The following is a 17,217-nucleotide window of genomic DNA, read 5'->3' as shown; positions in this document are numbered from 1 at the left end:
GAAACAATGATTTTAGAGACCTATGACTGAAAGCTTCCCTGTGTGCATGTCTGTATCCAGAAAATAAGAACAGGGCAATCTAGAGACAGATTTTGAACTTGAAAAAACAAACAAAACTTGGATAGACATCTGGACTCTTGACTATTCAGCTATTAATGCCACTATCAATGTGTATATTTATGTTAGTAAACTAGTTCCCAGATTTTAAGTGTGATGCTATAGCTTTTGCTGTCAAACAAAACTCTTTTCCTTCTCCAGATGGAATGAGTGCATACTTGGATCAGACCCACTAAAGCCTAATCATAGCTAGGAGTGGGGAAGAAACCTGATTCAGGTCACATTTAAAAGTGCCATTCAGTGGCTCCCCCAAAATTCCTTCTCAGCCCCTGAAATAGTTGCTAAGCAAAGGAACTATAGTGGGAGGGCTGGCATTGCAAAAGGCACAGGGAGGGAGAAAACAGGATGGAGAAGCCTTAAATACCAGGTTAGTCCATTCCTTCTCATTGGAGGATTAGTCTCATTTGGCTACCAGATCCCATCCCAGAGGAAGGGACCACTTTGAATCTCTCTCTCTCTCTCTCTCTCTCTCTCTCTCTCTCTCTCTCTGTGTGTGTGTGTGTGTGTGTGTGTGTGTGAGAGAGAGAGAGAGAGAGAGAGAGAGAGAGAGAGAGAGAGGGAGGGAGGGATATATCTGCCCTCACTGTGAGAAGGAACATAATTTTGAGGGGATATTTATAAAGACCTTTCACACAGAATGCACTCTCAGGCACACACCCACTCAGAGACGCCAGGTTGATGACACTAATATCTTAAATGAGAGCATCCTGTGCATGTTCTCACCATATGAGGTGAGTCAGACATCTGAAAGAAAGAGGGCCTTTTCACCCTTTTTTGGCTCTATTGTCTGTCATTGGTACATGATCTTGTCTAAAATATGGACAACAACAAAAATGTCCTTGATTGGACCTGATTAATAAGTTTCTTCCTGCAGTCTCTGATCCTCTCTCTTCTGCTGTTATTGTTCTCTTATTAACATATGCTTATACCCTTTTTAAAAAGTCCAATAAAAAGATGGGGTTGTTTTTTTCCCCCCAGCAACGGTTGTGGCAGCATCATAGCATGGGTTGCTGGTACCTGTAATGGGGCAAGTGTTACACACACAACCCCCCCCCCCAGTGGACTGGGCAGCTGGGGTAGTGGCACACACCAAGGGGTCTTACACAGGCTCTTCGCCTGCTACCTCCATCCACCTGCCCACTAGTCCAAGCTGCCCGCTGCCATTCCTCAGCTGCCAGGGCTATGTGCCTGTTGTGGGGGGCGCCTGATTGTGCCCCCTCAAAAGTGTGTGCCTTGGGCCACGCCCCCCCCCATGCTATGCCCCTGAGTGTGGCATCTACTATATTGTCCTTTCAGTAGCAGACACAGCCCACTTTTATTTTCTCAAGCTTTTCAGACGTAATTCTAATTTGTGCCATTTTTAAAAAAAAAAATGATTACCAAGCTATGGAATGTGTTCATACCTTACCTTTCCTTTCAACAGCTCAGCAATATTCAGCTATTACTTGGCGTTGTCATTGCAGATCCTGGAATGCTAATCCAGCACTAATATAGATGTGTCTCGCACATATGGCCTACGCTACATCGATTTAGACAAGCATTCATCATGAACTAATTAAAACTCTCTTTTCTGCTTAATTATTGGTCTCCAATGATATTAGATGAAGACAATGTATATCTCAAGAAGTTGACAGGCGTGTGCACTCTGGAAACAGTGATAGCTGTCATACAGTTGGTGATTTCAATTTTCTTTCAAAATTATGCAGGAGGAAGCACTTCTGTAATGCCTTGAGAGAGAAAAAATTAAATAAGAGAGAGAGAGAGTAGAGAACAGCTGCTGATATTGATTCTATGAATCTGAAACTTTATGAAACCATAGATGGATACATTTGACAGAAGCATATTTCTGGAAGACTTTCAGACTTAAGCAAACAACATCTGTTAATATTGACTTTTGGAGTGGGGTGGGGAATTACATCGGAATTTTTCAGAAGAATTACAATCAGCAATTGATTGAAAAATATGTTCCAGTGCTGTAGAAAAGAGAGTATAAAATACAAAACAGAAGGTTAGAGGGTCTGATTTCTTTTCAGTGTATAAGATTACACAGCAGTTGTATTTCACTCTAAATAGGCCATTGAAATAAACAATGACTCACAGGAGAAGTCGAACCATATCTACTTAGAAGTAAATCCTGTTGAATGTAGTGCGGCTTTCTCCTAGGTAAGTAGGGTGAGGATTGTAGCTTGACTATCTCTTGTTAGGGACGTTTCAGGAACTCTCGGCTGGATTTCTAATATTTTGGAATTACTTGATCTTGTTTCCAAAGCATTGTTAATGCATCAGGAATCATCCATTATTCTAATTTTCTTTACAAAATAAATAAACAAACCTGGTATTCGTAGGAAGTTCTGTGCATTGGGCAGTTTGCTATAGTTTTCTTCTCCTTCCTCTGATGGCCTCAGACCAGAGGTTCCTCCTTAAAGCTGCAGAAGGGGAAAACATGCTGGTTGTTGTTGTTGTTGACGACATTATTGTTGTCATCGTCATCTTGCTAAAGTGGCTATTCTTACAAAAAAAAGGAAAAAGATTATTATTACTTTTTTAAATTGCTGAATTTAGTTTGCTTCCCATCCACATATGTTCACAAAAAATAGTACAGTGGTACCTCAGATTAAGTACTTAATTCATTCTGGAGGTCCGTTCTTAACCTGAAACTGTTCTTAACCTGAAGCACCACTTTAGTTAATGGGGCCTCATGCTGCTGCTGCGCCGCCAGAGCACAATTTCTGTTCTCATCCTGAAGCAAAGTTCTTAACCTGAGATACTATTTCTGGGTTAGTGGAGTCTGTAACCTGAAGTGTATGTAACCTGAAGCGTATGTAACCCAAGGTACCACTGTACAAAGGCTAAAGACAAATGCAGTGAGGTTTGAACCTGGTACTCTCTGGTCAAAACTCCTGGCATCAAAACCTAGTACCCTTGGACACCTTTTGGAAGTTTAGCATCCCAGCAAAGACCACCTGCACTGTTGCTTATCCTGGACCCCTGGCTGTAGGTTTCCCTACACCTGAGTGACTCCCAATTGATGGATACCCCATTGGTCTGACTGAATTTAAGGAGTTCTCTGTATTTCATATTAGGTATTTGTGAGCACACTCCTAACAACAATTCAAAATACAAAATGTATGGCAAAATGAGACTTCTCTCGGGGAAGAGAACCATCTCTTTGAGAACTGCACCTAGCACAATAATAGAGCTCCACTGAATTTGGCAGTTCCTTTTAGGTGTGTTACCTACTCAAACATCTGGATGAAGTAGGTTAAAAAATATGGGGCTAGGGCATGAAAAAATAAGCACATAATACATACACTATGCATCTCCTGTCTGTGCCCATTTTGGTCTATGTTGCCAGCTACACATTCCTTATGAAGTCCACAGCACTTCTGTCACCACTTGATATATGCTGCCTCGCCATGTCTAACATTTGTCCCTTTCTGCTGACTGAGAAATGTTCGTTTTGGTGGCAGATCGTTTAAAGAGCCTTGACACTGATCACTTGTTTTGAAACATTTCCTACTTCCTGCAAATCTGGGATAACTGTCAGGACAACATTGATGGAAATCTGTCTTTGGTGTGATGACTCTTGGGAGCTTTGCCTTACAGCTACAGCAGTTTATTCTGCTTCCACAACACACACACAACTATTGGATACAAGGAGTTGAGCCAATGATCACATTTTATCTAGATGAGCATTAAGATCATTTGCAGATCACTTACATGACAATGGAGGATGGCTAAGAAAACCGAGCAGCTGGGGTGCATGTTTTGTACATTTTCATTCTAAACATAGGAAGCTGCCTTCTTCTGAGTCAGGTCGTTAGCCATTTGTGTACTACTTACAGTAACTGGCAGTAGGTCTTCAGGAGTTCAGCCAAGGTTCCCTGCCAGTCCGACTATAAAGGGCTGGGGATTGAACCAGGGTATATTTGTTGCCTTGCCTAGATACGCTAGGAATTGGACTTTAGACCTTCTGAATGCAAATCAGATGCTCAATAACATACCCTCCAACATTTCTCCCATGAAAACAGGGATGTCCCATTCCATAATGATGATTTTACTGTTTATACCCCACACATCTTGCTTAGTTGCCCCAGCCACTCTGGGCAGCTTCCAACATATATAAAAACATAACAAAACATTAAACATTTAAAAAACTTCCCTATACTTGATTGCCTTCAGGTGGTTTGGGAGTCAAATAATTCCATACCCTCCAACATCTGTCCAATGAAAATAGGGACATCCTACCATCCCCTTCAACATTTCTCCAATGTCCTAAGGAAAAGCTGGACATTCCGGGATAAAATCAGAAACTGGGACAGCTTCTCTAAATCAGGGACATCCCTGTAAAATAGGGACAGTTGGAGAGTCTGCAATAAATGAAACAGTTGTGTTTTCATGTGAACATATTAAGTTAATATTAAAGCATTTTGATGGGGCTAAATGAAAAATTGGCAGGTTGTTTCCACTATCATTTTCAGGATCAGCAAACAACAAAGAAAAGAAAAGAGAAAAACACCTTTGCCTTTGAGTGATATTTTAGGAGTGAAATTGAAAGGGAACAGGCATGCAAATACTAGGCCTTGTCACCCAGAAAACAGGTTTGACTGTAATGAGGGTGAGTCCCAATACAAACCAAGAGACATTGGCCACTTCTCAGGGGAGTTTCTCAGGGGTGGCACCTACCTGGTATAATGTCTCTGCAAGTGTGATCTATCAAGCCCAAACACTATGCTTTATGGAAGCTTCAGGTCAGGGTGGTGAGATGTAGTGAGGCCCTCAGGCTGAGAAAAAGTTCATCACCAATGATTTAGATATGCTTTATTCAGGAAGAGTTTTAGTGGAGCATTTCTCCCATTTTATGTGCTGTTAATGAGGCATCCAATCATAGCCTGCATTTTTATCAAGGCTTATAGTTTGATTGGGGTCTGTATATTAAAGAGAGCTCAAAGATTTTCAAATGTTTCATGCTAGGCAGAAGACCAGCCAGCTGTTTAGAGAACACTGGCAATGTTTTCCTCCTAGACAAGGGGCCCCTTGATTTATAGCAGAAAACAATTCTCAAAGTCGTAAAAGCTGGAATTACAGACTGAGAGTGAGGACACTGACCCTACATGTTACAGAAGATAAAAAAGGCAGAGAAAAACATAATTAGGAATGAGTAAATAGTAAAATAATACCAATGTGCCTCCCAGTAAAATGAGCCAGATCTTCTTTCTAAGGTTAAAGACCAAATGGAGAAGCATCTAGCTGGCAGAAAGAGAGCATTTTTGGGAAGTCTTTTTTTAAAGCTGTTTCTTTCTTAAACTGAGAGAGTTAGAGGGCAATAAATGTTGGGAAGAGCTAATGGGAAAAGCAGCTGGCTGAAGGGGGGGGGGTGTGTAAACTGAAGAGGCTTCTTTTGAAGCGGGTTTTTACTGAGTTCCTTTTTACTGAGTTCCTTTTTACTGAGTTCCTTTTTCTACTTTACAAAGGCCTTTTTCCTTTTAAGAGGCTACCTGTGTTGTGTATTAAGTGTATTGGCATAGATGTAATTATGCAAAGGATTTAAGAAATGCTAGATTCTTATTTCATATAGTTGTAAGAGTTGTATTTATCCTGAAATTAAGTCAGCCACCAGCCTAGCCCCCCTGCCAGTCAGGAAGACGCCATCCAAGCAGTCCTGATATATAGCTGTCAGGCATTTGTTTAGAAACCTTCAAATGAAGGAGATCTTTCAATGTTGATGTGAAACTCAAGATCCTTGACATATGTTTAAGATAAAAATTTAAGATTAACCATTTGTTTTAGAAGGCAATAGGGCAAGGAGGGCAAGAGGTGAGCTGGTAATTAAGATTCCTTGTTGAGACACATGTAAGATATATTACTACTTATTTGTCATTTATAGATGTAACAATATATAGCTCTTTGTGTTCCATATAAGGACAGGAGGATATGGGTGTATCTTTTAGGATTGGTTATAGCAATCAGCCAATAGGAAATCCAACCAGGCTGATTGGACAGAGGCAGCCAAAGGAGGAGCAAAGGGGGCTGGATTAAGGGAATATAAGTGCTGGCCATAATGGCAGGAGGCCAGGCCAGAGCTTGGTAACCATATACCACTGTGCCTCTCATTTATTTGTCTGACAAATAAATTATTATTTTAATTTCTCTATTGCTGCGTTGAATATTTCATTCCAGCTAAGCGTTAACCACAAGCAGGGTGCTACATTAAAGCATGTTCTCCTTCATAGAGAGCACGTATTGCGGTGGGGTCTGACCGGCCACCCCTCTGCTGCTGGGCGGGTTAGTATGGATGACCATCCACAGTGATTGGGCAGTTGGGTTACTGGGCAAATTTTGGTGTTGCCATTTAGGGGGATGGACCAAAGGTGCACTGACTGGGCTCTTTTGCTGCATGCATCAGATCACCCGCCCACGCTCCCTAATCTAGGGCTATTGTGTTGACCTTGCTATGCCTGTCATGGGGTCGTCTGCTTTTGGGGCAGGGGCCTGGTAGGAATTTTGTCCATTTGGCTGATTGGCTGGTGCCATTTGGTTTTTGCCCTTGGATTCCTTTAATGGAATTCCCTAGCAGCAACAACAAAAATGAGGGGCAGGCACAGCCAATCCATAATCCCCTCCACCAAAGAATGAACCAATGCGTAACTGCCAACCTTACAAAGTTGTGACGATTTACTGTATGGTAGGCAAAAACCAAATGGCACCAGCCAATCAGCCAAGTGACAAAATTCCTATGGGGCCCCTGCTCCAAAAGCAGATGACCCCTAGACAGGCATAGCAAGGTCAAAAACACAACCTTAAATTAGAGGGAGGGAGGGAGGGAGATCTGCTGCATAATACGAAAGAGCCCCTTAAATAGCCCCTTAGTTGCCAATCAAACCCCAACCGACAGAAATTTCCCCCCAGCAACAAAGGGACAACCAATGAGATCATCCAAACGGGCCCACCCCAGCAACAAGAAGGCAGTTGGGTGATCTCACTGCAACATGTGGCTCTACATGATTTGAAGGACATGATTTGCTTTAATTTAATATATTGTTTGATGTTTGGTGACTAGGAGTGGCTGCCAGGACCACATAACACCGGTCCTGAGAGATCTGCATTGGCTCCCAGTACATTTCTGAGCACAATGCAAAGTGTTGGTGCTGACCTTTAAAGCCCTAAACAGCCTCAGTCCTGTATACCTGAAGGAGCGTCTCCATCCCCATCGTTCAACCCGGACACTGAGATCCAGCGCCGAGGGCCTTCTGGCGGTTCCCTCACTGCGAGAAGTGAAGTCACAGGGAACAGGCAGAGGGCCTTCTTGGTAGTGGCGCCTGCCCCATCAGATGTCAAGGAAATAAACAACTATCTGACTTTTAGAAGCCATCTGAAGGCAGCCCTGTTTAGGGAAGTTTTTAATATTTAATGCTGTATTGTTTTTAACACTCGATTGGGAGCCACCCAGAGTGGCTGGGGAAGCTCAGCCAGATGGGCGGGGTATAAATAATAGATTATTATTATTATTATTATTATTATTATTATTATTATTATTATTTAATTACTGTTAGCCATTATTATTATTATTATTATGAGCTTCTTCTCCTTTATTTCTTTGTCTGGTGGGTTCCAGCTCTCCGGCTGGGGATAAAGGCTGTTTCAGAGTGAGGGCTTCATTTGCCCTTCTTGATGTTGTCACATAGCAAACATCCAAGACTGAAAGGATCAGGTAATAATGAGTGGCCAGCAACATCCCATCTAGTGTGTTCATAAGTATATTTACTGTGCAGCAACCTTGGAGCCAGCCAAAAAGCCTTTGAAAAAAGCCCGGTTGTTTCAAATCATTCTTACTGTCTTAAAATCCTTTAGCCACTTATTTGGGAGTAAATAATAACTTTGAACTCAACTGGATTTACTTATCGGTAGATGTGCATAAGATTTTGCTGTGGGCATTTCAAATGCTCTAGCTTTTAATTGTGCTTTTCTCTGCTGTTTGTGTCTGTGTGTGCATGTGCCTATGCACACATCAACCATCAAATAAAAGCACAATAAAAAGTCAGACATTTTAAAACAATTTGTCATGTTCTAACCTTGTTAACCACCTATAAATCACTGACAAAAGACCCTCGTGTGTGTGTGTGTGTGTGTGTGTGTGTGTGTTTAAGCAAATAAACAATTTAAACAATTTAAACAATTTAAACAATTTAATAAACAATTTAAACAATTTAAGCAAATAAACAATTTGCTATCACTGGTTGACTCCAGCCACTAGGTGCCAAAGAAGCTTTTTATTATTAATAATAATATTATTAATTATTATAATAATATTATTATTGGTATTATAAATCTATTGCTACCTACCTTCACACAGAACTTTACTTGCATGTTAATTTACATCTATGTCTTACATTTATAGCATATTTAAAGCATACTGCTTTCCAGAAAGAAATGCTGGGAAATGTCATTTACCCCTTACAAAACTACAATTCCCGGCATCCTTTTTTTAAAAAAAACTACAGTTCCCAGAATTCAGAGAAGCTATTTTCTTTGAATGTTCTTAACTGTATAGTATGGAATGTGGGTTTATTTGGGGGTTTTTTCCCCTTTGCGGCTACAATGGTTTTTGAAGAAAAAAAGAATAGGCACATTTTATCTTTCAGAGCAACTATTCAGAATGCAGGCTCATATATATACATTGCAGGTTTCAAAAAAGGGAAAAAAGCAGCAAAAAAACAATAGCTCAACAACAAACCAGCCAATGTATTTTAGCCCTGTAGAGAACTTGATCCAAGTCCAATTGAAAAAGGCAAGATTAATCCTGTTTAGTGGGCGTAAAAGTATTTCATTGCATTTAATTACGTTTGTCTAGACATTTATGGGATGTAACTAAGTTGTCGAAAACGTACGACATCAAACTGCTGTGTGTGCTTCGTATTAAAGGGCCTCCTTTTGGCTCAAGAACAGTGAAAAGTTATTTTTCTGAAAACAACTTCTGAGGCTACAATGCAAAACATGATTTCCATTGTCAAAGGCTTTTTTTTCTGGACAAACTCTTTTTTAAACTTAAACAGATGCTTTAAAAAATATATGCGCTGAGAAGCTGGTTGAGATCTATGGAGGGATCACAACACATATGTGTTAAATGAGTCTTGCTTAATATGAACAAAGCAATTCATTATGTTTTACTCTGTTTTCCTAAGGGAAACAGAAGGAAATATGGTCACATAGAAATGCCAAAATAATCTGCTTCCTTTTTAAGGCTCAGCTAAACAAGGTTTGAAATAGACATTCTGAACGGGGGGTTGTTAGGCAAACAGGACTCAAAGCATCAATAAAATGTAATTTTCTGCCATCTTGAATATTTTCCTGTGGCTATCATAAGCAATGTCCTCCTCTACATGTGTGCACACATAGGAATCCAACTAGCAGCACCTAGATTGAGGATTTTTAGGAATCCACTTCAACAGCCATATCTCATGATTTGTAGACGAAAAGTCCTATAAATGCTACATAAGGCTGGAAAAGACCCTTTTATGAAACCTGCTAGACAGCGTAGAGCAGGAATAGCCAACATAATGGCCTTCATTGTGGAACTCCTGTTCCCATCATGTCTCATCACTGGCCATGATGGTTGTTGAGGCTTAAGGGAATCAGAATCCAGCAAGATCTGAAGGGTACCATGTTGACTACTCCTGTTGTAGGCAGTACAGAGCAAAATGGGCCAATGGTCTGACTCAGAACAACGACAACAACAACAGCAACAACTATTATTATTATTATTATTTTCTATACCTCCCTTTGGAGTATAAACAAACAAATAAATAAATTATACAAGTCGTTTTTTTGTTTTTATACTGTGACTTTGTAGGTTATATCCAGCAGACAATTCTGATCCACTGACCAAGTAGGCATACAAAGCCAGGCTGCAGGTATTTATATAACAAGTCTGGCCAGTCTTGAAGCTTAATTGTGCCTGCCTGTTACTAGGCACAGTAACAACCAACCATATTGTCTTCCCATGCCTTAACTTGTGCCTTAATTGAGAGGTATGTCACAAAAGCCTGAGTAGGTTCCATAAGTTTCCTAATTCAAAAACCGGATAATCAACATCCTGTTCAGTTAACATCTCTGTGAATCAGAGTTCAACATGAAAGGCATGCGCTCTTTCTAACTTAATGGCAGAGCAGATTTCATTCCATGAGGCTGCTGAACAGAGGAAAGATAAGAAGCACTTCTATCGCCTCTAGTAAAAGACCATTTGTCTTTGGTTTCCCACAAAACTGTCACCTAGCAGCAGCCCCCACCCCTGCTTCCTTACATATCCATTTTTCTTTTCATGGCATGTCTCTTGCACTGTAAGCCTCAGGACAGGTAAGTCTCTGGCTACAGATTTTTGTAAGCCACTTTGGGAGCCATTTCAGCTAAAAATCAGAGTTAAAACATTTTAAATAAAATGCATTTTGGGAATGATCTAGGACTTTGCCTGGCCAGTGGATTCCAGATTGTCTATCTAGTTTCAAAAATACTGTGATATGAATCATACCTAGATAATGTTAGGTACTAGACAATCTGTTTCACCTGGGTTGTGAAGAAGGGCAAATTGAAAATGCAGAGGTGAGAGGCTAACTGGCTGATTGATGTTCAGATGATTCAAATTACAAAGTAAAAAAGCAAAAGATGAAGGCTTCATAAACAAGGCAAGTTGGGGGAGGATATGTTGTTGTTTAGTCGTTTTGTCGTGTCCGACTCTTCGTGACCCCATGGACCAGAGCACGCCAGGCACTCCTGTCTTCCACTGCCTCCAGCAGTTTGGTCAGACTCATGTTTGTAGCTTCGAGAACACTGTCTAACCATCTCATCCTCTGTCGTCCCCTTCTCCTTGTGCCCTCAATCTTAGGGAGTGTCAAATGAACATCAAAGAATGCATGCTTGTCAGTAGTGGGGAAGCATCCCAAAGCTTTGACAAGTCCAGCCATTTGAACATTTTAAAACAAAAAGCCAAATTATCTCTCAAATCCTAATCAAAAGAGTATTTTGGACTGAATGGTAAGGAGGATATATGAATTATGTATTAGGTAATTATAATTAATGCTATATATAGTATCTTCAATGTGCAACTTTCTTTTAAAAAACCACCCCTTTTCATCCTCCCACAAATCTTGTAAGATAGGTCATTTTCTATTTTACAAACAGGGAAATGGAGGCTAAGAAACCCTGAATTACCCAAGGCTAGCCAGTGAATCAGTCTGAGGCTTGAATCCAAGATGTTTAATATGTGCGTAATGGATTGTTTCCTATCACATGCAAAGTGTGTTCTCCCTAACAGAGAGCACGTGTTGCGGTTGGGGTAACAAGCCACCTTGCCATGACTAGGCAGATTTGTGAGAGACCCAAGCCCCTTAAGGGGTTAAGATTGGGTTGCTGGGTTAGTTTTGTTGTTACCAAATTTGGAGGAGGGGTTAGAGTCTTTAAATACAGGGGCCAGACGTTGGACTTCCTCTTGGCCGTTTTGCATCGGATCACCCACCCTCCCTCCCTTTAATAGGGTGGTTTTCATGGTTCGCTTGACCTTGCTATGCCTGTCATGGGGTCGTCCGCCTTGGTGCGGGGGCCTGGTAGGAATTTTGCCATCTGGCTGATTGGCTGGTGCCATTTGGTTTTCGCCTACTGCGTAGCAAATCGTCACAACTTGTAAGGTTGGTGGTTAGGCATTGGTTAAATTGGTGCTTGGAGGGGTAAGTGCCTACCCCTCCAAATGATGCGTTGGGAATTCCGTTAAAGGAATCCAGGGGCTTGCCATACAATTTGTCCTTGTCCCCGGAGTCGGACCTGCGGCCGTGCAAGCCCCACCGGAACATGAGGGTGAGTAGTGCGAGACTGATGCCCGGCTTCACTTTCTCACCCAATACTTGTTTCCCATACTGGCTTCCGTTGGTGTCCGGTATGCCAGCTCTGTCCCTGAGGGCATGGACAGATAGTCATAACCAATGCCTAAGCAACCACTCACATTTTTTGTATTTGAATAAAGTTGTGGCCAAAATTATGCCAAAAACCTAAACAAAAATTGACGTGTGAAGTGTGAATTTTTGGGGGGTGGCAATTGTGGGACTCAACACGCAAGTAATCTCTATGTCTCATACTAACGGCTAAGAAAGAGTATGATCTCATGGAAGGTTGATGCACATTCGCAGGAGGAAGCGACAGACATAGACTATTGATTAATACATCTACATTGAGAAAATATCAGTAGCTGGTAAAATATTTGCATCTATAAAATCACATTCTTCCATCTCCATTTCTAATGAAATATTGTAACAGGGGCTGGGAAGATCATTGTCTGAGATCCTAAAGAAATGTAGACATTATATAGGCAGAGGATTGGTTTGTTGAAGGTGGCGATGGGGGGACTCCCACATTGTTTATGTCAGGGGGAGCTGCAGAGAGATAGAGAGGCAATTACTAAAGTCCAGGGGCTGCATTGGAATTAATGGTTGGCCTATCTCAAGAAGTAGCCCAGGCATTGGACTTCAGATGTTTCAGACTACAGCTCCCATCAACATTGACCATTCCCATGCTGACTGGGACTGATGGGAAGTTGGCATAGCTCCATTGGAAGAGCATGAGACTCTTAACCTGAGGTTTGACCCCCATGTTGGGCAAAAGTTTCCTGCATTGCAGGGGGTTGGAGTAGATGACCCTCATGATCTCTTCCAACTTTACAATTCTACAATTCTATTTATTGCTATCTTATGGTCTCAACATTTGACCTTTTAGGCTTGTGAATATGGCTTACATCTATATCTAATCAGGGCTAGGGAACCTCAGCCCTGAGGGCCAAATGCAGCCTTTGGAATGCACTTTGGCTTTGTCCTCTTCTTAGGCCACATTACTCACCAGCCCTTGTTATCTGTGCTTAGTGTTTTTGCCTGGCTGGAATGTGTCCTTAAGTGGGTTCCCTAAATGAAGATGTGTAGATGAACATTTGGTCTCTGTGTAGCTAGTATAATGATTACTGTAGAAAGGAAAGAGTCCCTGGAAGGTTTCTAGGAGGGAATGCAGTCCTTCTGGCTTCCTGTCTTTGAACGAGGGCTCATTCAAACTCCCTTTTGCACCACACAATCTGTGGGAAATCTGGTGGCTGTTTGTGCTAAAACAGGTTTTTTCAGGGGAAATTCTGGGACCAAAAAAGTAAAAATGAAAAACACCCACATTTGGACAAAGAGCTTTAACACTCAGAACTGTGTCTAGAAATGCAAACCAAAGAAAGTCTGGCTAAACCCTCATAGCTATCATATTTGCTTCACCTATAGAGATTTCTGGCTCAGGTGAACTTTGGGTTAGGCACAATAATTTCTTCGATGTTTCAGTCATTGGTTTAGGACACACATTTACTTCTTAACTTCTCAGTTCTCTGTTTCTTTCCCCTTGCTGCCTGGAGTAGCAGTAGACTGCCTTTGAAGGTCTCCACATGTACTGTCGGTAAATCTTAGTGCTTTAATTGCATTCATCTGGGGACTTGTTATTGTAAGATTTAATAGACTTTGGGGTGTTTTCTACCGCTGCTTTAAATGCGTTGGTGCCATCCTGCTTGTAGTGAGATTGAGGAGAAAAATGGGACCTATGGGAATGACGCCAACAGTCTGGTGACTAAAGAGATTCAAGATTTTTGCCTTTAAGTGCCCCCTCAATGACCAGCAGGCTCTACAGGGGGTGGTATGACTCACTCAAAGCCTTGGAGACGAAATATCCAGTGATAGCGAATTATCTTGGCAGAGGGGATATTCATCACTATCTTTGGATAGACCCCCTAAACCAAACAAGCTTTATTTTCTCCTGTACCCTACCAAGAAAACAGCTGTTGTTATTTGCAATCTAGCTGGTCCAGTAATGCTATTTACCGAGTGCTCGTTAAATGCTTCCATAATTATTCACAGGGACATAATGAACAGAACGACACATTGAAAGTTTATGGGCCGTGATAACTGCCCAACCATATTCTGCTTTTGTTGTAAGCTGGTGACTCATTCTTCTGTTTATGACACAGAGCATTGGGGATATCTGAGCAGCTTTGACTCAGTCTGTGGAGTTGCATTGTGGTTCCTGTCAGTTCACCCACTGCCCTTTGTGGGGTCAGAAAGTGCGGCTGACTCATGACACAATATCTGAGCTGAGCTAAAGTTCCTCAGATAACTTTTTTTTCTGAAAGGAAAAAAACAAAACCATTTTTTCATTCCCCACGCCCCAGAAAAAGGAGAGCACCTCATAGAATCTCCTTTGTATGTGTGGTGGGCTCCATTCCCTGCCCTGACCCCCCCCCCCAAATCAGAGATATTTTTCAGATTCAGATGAAACCCAAACCAAATTGGACAATTTGAGTGGACTTGGGCGTGGGTCAACCCATTAGGAGCTACCCAAGGCTGCCAAAAGGACAGCCAGTCAGGCAGCAGAGGGAAGTAGGAGAGGACAGTAGCCTCTGGAAGTTTTGCTTTGCCGGTGCAGCCAGAAAATCTCTCAGAACTGTCTGGAAATCCACTGGATCCATCAGCCTCTGAGGGTGGACTATCCTCATAGGTCCCCCACCACTGCAGAGGACAAAAGATGTTATAAGTGTAAATCTTATCAGGAAGTGATGTGACAAAGAACTTAAGTCAATATCCCCCACTTTCAGATCACTTTCTTCCTGCCCAGTTGATGACATAGAGCGTGCGTGCCAGGGGGCATACCCCCAGTTGTGGGGGCAAGCCGGTGCTACTGCTGTCAGTTCAGGACGGGAGATAGCTGGGCAGCAAGGTAAACCAGCAGAACCCCCAATCTGTCCCCATTTCCCAGTGCCAGGAACACACACTCTAGATACTCCTGACTGGACAGAGAGGCTGGAGAGAAAGATGGAATCTCTATAGACTGCAGCAACTCCCCCTCCCCAACCCTCAAGTCTGCCCTAATGCTGCACTGTGTAGCACAGTGGGCACAGCTGGAAGGGACCAGATCCACCCTAGTCACTCACCCAAGTCTCTTTGATACAGACCAGATCCTGTAGCACTCTGCATCTGATACAATCAGATCATGAATGAGGGGCGTCTTACTCTGAGCTGATCTGGCATTCAGCAACAGCAGCCACAGACCCAAGGGCCGGCTGATAAGACAACTAAAATCCCCCAAGTTACCTGTCTGTGCTGTGTACCACTTACCTGGCCTACCCCACATTCCACACCATGCCTCTCCCTACCCTGAACCACAGCAACCGCTCCCACCCTGCTCTCCCCAAATGCTGCTATGCTAGGATAGCCATATTTCAAAAAGTGAAAATCCGGACATCTGTCCATTCCTAATATAAACAGTGTTTTAGTGTAACTGTGTGATTAACCTTCACTGCTGACCTTAATACTGTTTGCCTTTGTACGTGCAGAAAACCTGCAACATATCTGTGTGCCATAATAAATATGTGGCCTGTACTTTTACCTGTAACTGGTTGGGTTGTTTTTTTTTTCAAGACATCAGAAGCTTCTTGTGCCATCTACCCCAAAGGAAACTTATTTTTATGAGAGTTCCTTTGAGGCTCGAGCCACTTGGGGAACAGGAAGCAGAAGACATAATTAATATTTTGAAGGAAAGATAAATGAATGCAGAAAAAGAGATGTTTTCAGAGAAGAGCACAGAGCAGATGGAGAGTTGATGAGGCAAGAAGATGCCATCTTGAACCTCTATCAAGTTAGACAGGTGGCAAGCTGCAGTGCTAGGACCTGATCCTGTAAAGTGCTGAGAGGGAAGTCTTCTGTTAAATGGGACATCTTGAGGTAAGTTGGGAGATTTAGGCATAGTTTCAGTGGTTGCTCAGCACCTTACTCATTGTGCACCAGCAAAATGGGTTTCTGTGTACATGTGAGGACATGATATTATTTCTGCACATCGGCATCCATCATGAACTGTTACAGGGATCTGCTGCAGTTGTGCATGCAACAGGATTTGAAAGGATGCAAGAATTCCCCCCCCCCCAAAAAAAACCCTATAATACCCTACCTTGTTCTGTTTCGGGTAAGATTTCCTCAGCTCATCAATCTCCGACCTGCTCTGACCTCCTCTCACCTCAGCCTTTTCCCTGAAACATCTGAATTGGGAACCTGTAAACATATGACAGGGTGATAAGAATGTGAAAGTGGATCCAGTGGGTGTAATTCTGTTTTCCCTTCGATACACTAAACAAATGTGGGTGGAAGAGCACTTCTAAAATGGGCCTCTTGTTCGTATAAGGAGCTTTCCTCCTCAGCTTGGCTCACTTTTAATATTAGCACAGGAAGCAACCATATACAGGTTCAGAGCACAGGTTCATCCGTCTGCTGTCTACACTGGCTGGTAGCAAATCTCCAGTGTTTCAGGCACGGAGCTATGGCCCTTCTCCAAAGATGCAGACCTACATGAAGACACCAGGGGCTGAACTACAGAATTCCTACATGCAAAATAGATGCTCTACCACTGAGCTAAATGTGACTGCGGCTGCAATGAGGCCAGAAGAGTTCAGTTCCCTTTAGCTATGTTCATTTTTATGTGTTTGTACTCGGAGGGACACAGGTGGCGCTGTGGGTAAAACCACAGAGCCTAGGGCTTGCCAATCAGAAGGTCAGAGGTTTGAATCCCCACAACGGGGTGAGCTCCTGTTGTTTGGTCCCTGCTCCTGCCAACCTAGCAGTTCAAAAGCATGTCAAAGTACAAGTAGATGAATAGGTACCACTCCGGCGGGAAGGTAAAGGGTGTTTCTGTGCACTGCTCTCGTTTGCCAGAAGCAGCTTAGTCATGCTGGCCAAAAGACCCAGAAGCTGTACACTGGCTCCCTCATCTAGTAAAGCAAGATGAGCGGCGCAACACCAGAGTCGTCCACGACTGGACCTAATGGTCAGGGGTCCCTTTACCTTTACTGTAACATACTGGCACCATAAGGTGTGGTTTATGGCCTTCATGGAAAAATTGACACAGAAAATGAGAGTTCTGCATGGGACTCTGTTTCAACATGGTGTTCTTTTATTGTTTATGTCAATAATAAAAACAGCAGTCAACATCTTCCTACAGATTACACAAAAATTGGAACACTTAACTTTATAATTTTATGATCCTATGTTTCCTCAA

At 42.3% G+C, this 17,217-nt stretch overlaps 1 long non-coding RNA gene across 1 annotated transcript; it reads right to left on the bottom strand.

The window, feature by feature from the left end:
- Positions 1 to 1,423: 1,423 nt before the first annotated feature.
- LOC308578904 lies at positions 1,424 to 16,213 on the bottom strand. The gene is made up of 3 exons (XR_014004200.1): positions 16,117 to 16,213; positions 2,450 to 2,543; positions 1,424 to 1,844 (listed from the first exon to the last, which is right to left on the bottom strand). It is a non-coding gene; the product is annotated as an uncharacterized lncRNA (long non-coding RNA).
- Positions 16,214 to 17,217: the final 1,004 nt, after the last annotated feature.

Source organism: Podarcis bocagei (assembly GCF_964188305.1).
Source record: "Podarcis bocagei genome assembly, chromosome: Z".
In the NCBI taxonomy this organism is placed as follows: Eukaryota; Metazoa; Chordata; class Lepidosauria; order Squamata; family Lacertidae; genus Podarcis; species Podarcis bocagei.
This window is presented reverse-complemented; position numbering and strand designations above follow the sequence as displayed.